General features: G+C 49.2%; 1 long non-coding RNA gene across 1 annotated transcript; it reads right to left on the bottom strand.

The window, feature by feature from the left end:
• Positions 1-995: 995 nt before the first annotated feature.
• LOC127462722 (uncharacterized) lies at positions 996-5,263 on the bottom strand. Its single transcript, XR_007900534.1, has 3 exons — positions 5,066-5,263; positions 1,725-1,762; positions 996-1,274 (listed from the first exon to the last, which is right to left on the bottom strand). It is a non-coding gene; the product is annotated as an uncharacterized LOC127462722 (long non-coding RNA).
• Positions 5,264-6,907: the final 1,644 nt, after the last annotated feature.

Below are 6,907 nucleotides of genomic sequence, written 5' to 3'. Positions count from 1 at the left end.
GCCAGTGTTCATGACATACCCATCAGCCCTTCTCTTCTTGGCTCCTACACTTACCAACCCTAAGCTGCTCCTAAGTTCTCTTGCTGTCAGTTCATAAAGAGGTCTTGTCAAGTGTTACTGATTTAGAAACTAAACCCTGACATCTTTGTCTTTGCCAAAGATGTGTGTGAAAGGGCAGTGCTGTTGCAAAGCAGTGTTGAGCTTCACATTGGGTGACTTGGCAGCTTCCTCTGCATCACCCATGCACCCTGGGTTTCTTTGAAAAGTACTTTTCACTCCAAATGTGACACCACATTAGCCTGTAGGACATCCTGTCCCCAAATGGATAACTGTAAATATTAATAATAAAAAAGTGACCCCCTCCATTATTCAAGAAAAGCTTGTATCTCTGTACTAAAAGCATCCAAGGGTCACGTCCCCCAGTTTTCTATCTGACAAGGGTTTGGAGGGCTGCTTTGTGCAGGGAACCCTTTGGGGGCCCCTTGCACATGGGTAGGGCTGCACTCTGGGGGTGTGGGGCTTTGGTTCTTTGGTTGCCAGGGGCCACTGTGAGTCACTGAGCCAGGGTGGGGACAATGGGCAGGGCTGGCTGGGACAGGCTGTGGCACCTGTGACATAAAAGGGAAGTGTCCCCGTGGGGCAGCTCTGCAGGGCCCATCAGGGGATGCTGCCCAGTGCAGCCTGTGCTGTGGGGAGCACGCACACAGGGAGAGGCTGGGCCGGACGAGGGTCAGGGTAGCAAGGCCGCCCCAGGGAGTGGGTTCTGCCCCTGCCTGCATGGCCCAGCCCCTGGCAGGAGCGCCTTGGGCAGGGCCCGGTGCTGCTACTGGGGCAGGGGGTGAGGCCTTGCCGCCTGCCAGCTGCCTGGGCCCCTGTCCTTGCTGCGCCACATCCCGGAGGTTCCATCCCCGCTCCCCCAGCGCCAGCTCCCTCCTTCCCAGCCCCAACCAAGCCCTTCTCTGTGTCCTCCTGCAGGCCATGGCTTTCACAACATTCCTTTTGGTGCTTGTGCAAAGCATCATCCAGTCCCTGCAGGCGGTCAGGGAGGGGCTGCACAAGACTCAGTGAGCTTGGAGGTCTTTTCCAAGCTGAAGGACTCTTGGATTCTGTGATTGTGTGCTGGATTCAGCTGGGTCCGTGTTAGCAGCATTAGTTTGCTCCCAAAGTTTCCTCGCTGTCAGCTCTTGTGGCCTAAGGCTTGAGCTCCTTTAGCTCCTTGTGCTGAGCTACTGATGGGAAAGGAGAGGCCTCTGCGAGCAGATTCCTGGTGTTCCCTGTAGAACAGTGAGGGAGAAGGTGTAGTCAAGTGGGAAGAGGAGTACTGTTTGTGTGTGGCCTCCTATGTGGCCTTGGCGCCTTTGAGGGGCTTGACGGAGAAAAGAGCTTTGTTAAAGTGAGAAGTGAAATAGTGTGTTGGCTGTTCTCTCTGCAGGGAGAAGCTGTCGGTGGGGGAGGGGTCACCGAGTGGGGGAGAGGCTGTAAAGTGGGGGAGGGACCACCGAGTGGGAGAGGGGTCACAGAATGGGGGAGGGGTCACAGAGTGGGGGAGGAGCCACAGAGTGGGGGAGGGGCCATAAAGTGGATGAGGGGCCACAGAATGGGGAAGGGGCCATAAAGTGTGGGAGGGGCCATGGGGTGGGGGAGGGGTCACAGCCTGGACTCGGGGGGTCAGGGCAGTGACCTCGGGGAGGGGGAGGGGTCAGGGCATGGGGTAGGGGTCTCACCTGATCCCGGGGCTATCGGGGCCATGGCGGGGCCGAACCTGGTGGGGACACCCAAGTTTTTCCCAAATTTCCCCTCATTTTTCCCAGTTTTTCATCCATTTCTCCCAAATTTCCCACTCTTTCCCCAATTTTCCCCCCATTTCCCCCATTTTTCCCAAATTTCCCCATTTTTCTCAATTTTTCGCCATTTGTTTTCCAAATTCCTTCCATTGTTCCCAAATTTCCCCCATTTTTTCAAATTTTCCCCAAATTTCCCCCCATTTTTCCCAACTTTCCCCAATTTTTCATCCAATTTTACCCAAATTCCCCCATTTTTTTCTCAATTCACCCCATTTTTCCCAAATTTCCCCATTTTCCCCAAATTCCGCCATTTTTTCCCAATTTTTTCCTAAATTTCCCCTAATTTTTCCCAATTATCCCCCATTTTTCCTGATTTTTCACCCGTCTTCCCCAAATTTCTTACTGTTTTCCCTCCATTTCCCCTCAAAATCCCCCATTTCCCCAAATTTCTGACTTTTTCCCCAAAATTTCCCCCGTTTTTCCACATTTTCCCGGATTTTCCCCCAGTTTTCCTAAATTTCCCCCCATTTTTCCCCATTTTTATCAATTTTCCCAAAATTTCCCACTTTTTTTCCCCAATTTTTCCCCATTTTCCCCCAAATTCCTGTTTTTTTCCCCCCATTTTTTCCCACTGGGGAAATTTGGGAAATTTGGAAAACTGGGGACCCAAAAATCCAAGAAAATGTGGGGAAATGGGGGAAAAATGTGGGGGAAATCTGGAGAAAAATCTGTGAAAATGTGGGGAAAATGGGGGGAAAATCAGGAAAATGGTGAAAAATGTGGGGAAATGTGGGAAAATGGGGAAATTGCGGAAAATTCTGGGAAAAATGTGAGAAAAATCTGGGGAAATGGGGAAAAATGGGGGAAAATGTGGGAAATTCTGGGGAAAATGGGGAAAAATATGGGAAAATATGGAAAAATGAGGAAAAAAGGGGGAAAATGGGAAAAAATGTGTGAAAATCTGGGAAAATGTGGGAAAAATGTGGGGAAAATCTGGGAAAATGGGGGGAAATGGAGAAAAAATCCGGGAAAATGGGGAAAAAATTGGGAAAAAACTGGGAAAATGGGGAAAAATTGGGAAAAAACCTGGGAAATTCTGGGGAAAATGGGAGAAAATCTGGGAAAAATGTGGAAAAAATGGGGGGGAAGGGGAAAAAATGGGAAAAATCTGGGAAAATAGGGAAAAAATGGGGGGAAAATGGGGAATATTCTGGGAAAATCTGGAAATATGGGGAAAAAAATGTGAGAAAAATGGGGAAAAATCTGGGAAAAATGGGGGAAAATGAGGAAAAATCTAGGAAAATGTGGAAAAAATGTGGGAAAAATCATGGAAAATGGTGGGAAATTGGGAAAAAATCCGGGGAAATGTGGGAAAAAAAGGGGGGAATTCTGGGAAAATGGGGAAAATAATTGGGAAAAAATGGGCAAAATGAGGAAAAATCTGGGGAAATAGGGAGAAAATCTGGGAAAATGTGGGAAAAAATTTGGGAAAATGTGGGAAAATGGGGAAAAATCCGAGAAAATGGGGGCGAAATTGGGAAAAATCTGGGGAAAATGGGGAAAAATCTGGGCAAATGTAAAAAAATTGGGAAAAACTGTGGGAAAATGGGGGAAATGAGGAGAAATCCGTGAAAATGGGGGAAAATGAGGAAAAATGGGTGAAAATGGGAAAAAATGGGAAAAAAATCCGGAAAAATGGGGGAAATCGGGAAAAATCAAGAAAAATGGGGGAAAATGTGGGAAAATGTGGGAAAATCTGGAAGAAAATCTGGAGAAAAATCTGAGAAAATGTGGGAAAAATGGGAAAAAATGTGGGAAAAATCTGGGAAAATGTGGGAAATTGTGGGAAAAGTGGAGGAAAAATTGGGAAAAATCCAGGAAAATGGGGAAAAAATAGGGAAAAATCTGGGAAAATCTGGGAGAAATCTGGGAAAATGGGGACAAAGTGGGGGGGAAATGCTGGAAATTCTGGGGAAAATGGGGGGAAATGGAGAAAAATGGGGAAAAATCCCAGAAAATGGGGAAAAATGGGGAAAGATTTAAAAAAATGGGAAAAAATCTTGGGAAAATCTGGGAAAAATGGGGAAAAATCTGGGAAGATGTGGAAAAAATGGGAGAAAATCCAGGAAATGGGGAAAAATGGGGAAAGATAAAAAAAATTTTGGAAAAATGGGGAAAATATGGGAAATTCTGGGAAAAATCCAGGAAAATGGGGGAAGAAATCTGGGCAAATCTGGGAAAAATGCGAGAAAAAATCGGGGAAAATGTGGAAAAAATGGGAAAAAAAATCTGGGAAAATCTGGAGAAAAATGTGTGAAAATGTGTGAAAATGTGGAAAAAATGGGGAAAAATCCGGGAAAATGGGGGGAAAATCTGGGAAAATCTGGACAAAATGGGGAAAAATCTGGGAAAATGGGGTAAAAATGGGAAAAAATCTGGGAAAATGGGGGGAAAATCTGGGAAAATCTGGACAAAATGGGGAAAAATGGGGAAAATGGGGGAAAATTGGGAAAAATCTGGAAAATGGGGGGGAAATGGGGAAAAATTCAGGAAAATGTGGAAAAATGGGGGAAAATCTGGGAAAAATGGGGAAAATGGGGGGAAATGTGGAAAAATGGGGAAAAATGTGGAAAAACTGGGTTAAACTGGGAGGAACTGGGAGAAACTGGGCCAGAGGGAAAGGGATGTTGCCATGGAAATGTGAGCCTGCCCCTCCCCCACCCGGCCCAGGGCCCACGGGGGGGGAACTGGGTTAAACTGGGACATACTGGGAGGCACTGGGGGGGACACTGGGAGTTACTGGGAGCTACTGGAAGCTACTGGGGGGTCACTGAGGTTACTGGGATGGACACTGGAGTTACTGGGAGCTACTGGGGGGGTCACTGGGGTTACTGGGATGGACACTGGGGTTACTGGGAGCTACTGGGGGGGTCACTGGGGTTACTGGGAGTTACTGGGAGCTACTGGGGGGCTTACTGGGAGTTACTGGGAGCTACTGGGGTGGACACTGGGGTTACTGGGAGTTACTGGGAGCTACTGGGATAGACACTGGGGTTACTGGGAGCTACTGGGAGCTACTGGGGGGGTGACTGGGGTTACTGGGGGGGTCACTGGAGATACCGGAGGCATTACTGGGGTTACTGGGAGCCACTGGGAGTGGCCCATCCCCCTCCCTCCCCAAGGTCACCCCAAGGACACGGAGGGGGGGGGAGGGGGGGAAGCCCTGGCCCCTCCCAGTCCCTCCCAGTCCCTCCCAGTTCCCTCCCAGTCCCTCCCAGTACCTGAACTGGTCCCACTGGGAGCGGCTCCAGGTCCCCCCTCCAGTTTGGGCCCCCGGGGCTATTTTTGGGACCCGGTGACGTCACTGGGGGGGAGGGGCCTCGAGGGGGCGGCCCCTCCCCTCTCCCTTCCCAGTACAGACCAGTAAGGGACCAGTAACGGCCCCAGTGGGGGGGGGAGGGGAAGGAGGGAACACTGAGGGTGGGGATGGAGCAGGATGGTCCTTGAGCGTGGGGGAAGGGCAGGAGGTTCCCTGAGGGTGGGGGAAGGGCAGGACCGTCCCTGAGGGTGGGGGAGGGGTAGGCGGGTCCCTGAGGGTGGGGGAGGGGCAGGAGGGACCCCGAGGTGGGTGGAGGGGCAGGAGGGTCCTGAGGGTTGGGGAGGGGCAGGGAGGGACCCTGAAAGTGAAGGAGGGGCCCTGAGGGTAGGAAGTTCCCCGAGGGTGGGGGAGGGGCAGGAGAGTCTCTGAGGTTGGGGGAGGGGTGGATTCCCTTGGGGTGGATTAAAGTGAAACGACACTAAATAATCGGTGTCTGAAAACATATACTGGCAAGGTTTATTTTAACAATTCTGTATCAACAGGCATGCTAGCAGTTTGGGTGCTGTCATACCCCAATGTGACACAGAGATAACCTTTGGGGGGGGAAAGAAAATGCATAGGGGAGAGAAAGGCAGGAGAAGAGCAAGGGAGAGTAAGAGAAAGAAAAGCTGAGAGTGGACAGATGTATATAGTCACCGCCCGTGGGGTCCAGCGATGCTTCCATGTCTGTCAGTTGAAGTGGTGGCCTTGATCTGCCGGGGGTGAAGGAGGGAAGTCCCCATACTCCAAGAAGTTATGAGTTATAGCCATGATTAGTGTCATGGACCTTACCTCGAGCCTCCAACATCTCGAGGGTTGCAGTCTCTCTTCTAAGGTTAGGGAACAGGCTTTGGGCATAGCTTGCAGTTACTGTGTGGACCAATTGTCAGAGACTGAAATGGTTAATGATTTATGCATTCTAGGAGACTTTTCAGGCTTTTGACTTGCATGATACCTCTGATGAGCAGTCCCGCCCCTCCCTCCCTCCAGTGCTGACGGTGTGAAGCCCTGAAAAGGCAAGAACTGAGCTTACAGGCTTTTGACTGTTGATATATCTGATGAGGAATCAGGCCCCTCCCTCCCTCTGCTATGAGATGTTGGGGTTAGGGTTAGGGTTAAGGTTAGCAAGGGTTAGGGTTTAGGTTTTAGGGTTTACGGTTTGGGGTTTAAGGTAGAGTTAAACCATCATTTTCGGGGTATGGGCCCGATAGCTTAATTAGCTGACCTTACTAGAAAATAATATAGAGGGAGTATAGAGGATTTTGATTCCTTTAGTGTAGGTTCGATTCCTACTTTTCTAAAATTAGGAAATGAGAGGATTGGTATACCTCTATGTTTACTTTATCATAGTAACCCTTTTGGATTCAGGCACATTTCCTTGAGTGTCTTAGGTAGGGGGGTAGGCCTGCATAGGAGATAGGAAGGCTGGTATGCCATAGGCATATGTTAGGGGTAAGAAGTTTTTTCAAAGCAAATGTATGAGTTGATCATATCGGAATCGAGGGTAAGAGGCGCGGATTCATAAGAATCCTGCGGAAAGGAGGAGGGTTTTTGTAGCTAAAGTAGGGAGAATGAGTTCTTGAGGGAGATTAAGTGAGCTGGGGTTTAGGAATAGAATGGTTGTGAGTGCATTTATTAGTATAATATTAGCATATTCGGCAAGAAAAAACAAGGCGAATGGCCCTGCAGCATATTCTACGTTGAACCCTGAGACTAGTTCAGATTCTCCTTCTGTCAGGTCAAATGGAGCGCGGTTTGTTTCGGT

Source organism: Manacus candei, unplaced genomic scaffold (assembly GCF_025592945.1).
Source record: "Manacus candei isolate 608988 ecotype Guabito, Panama unplaced genomic scaffold, ASM2559294v1 h1tg000137l, whole genome shotgun sequence".
Taxonomy (NCBI): Eukaryota; Metazoa; Chordata; class Aves; order Passeriformes; family Pipridae; genus Manacus; species Manacus candei.
Note: the sequence above shows the minus strand (reverse complement) of the source record. Positions and strands in the feature narration are given on the sequence as shown.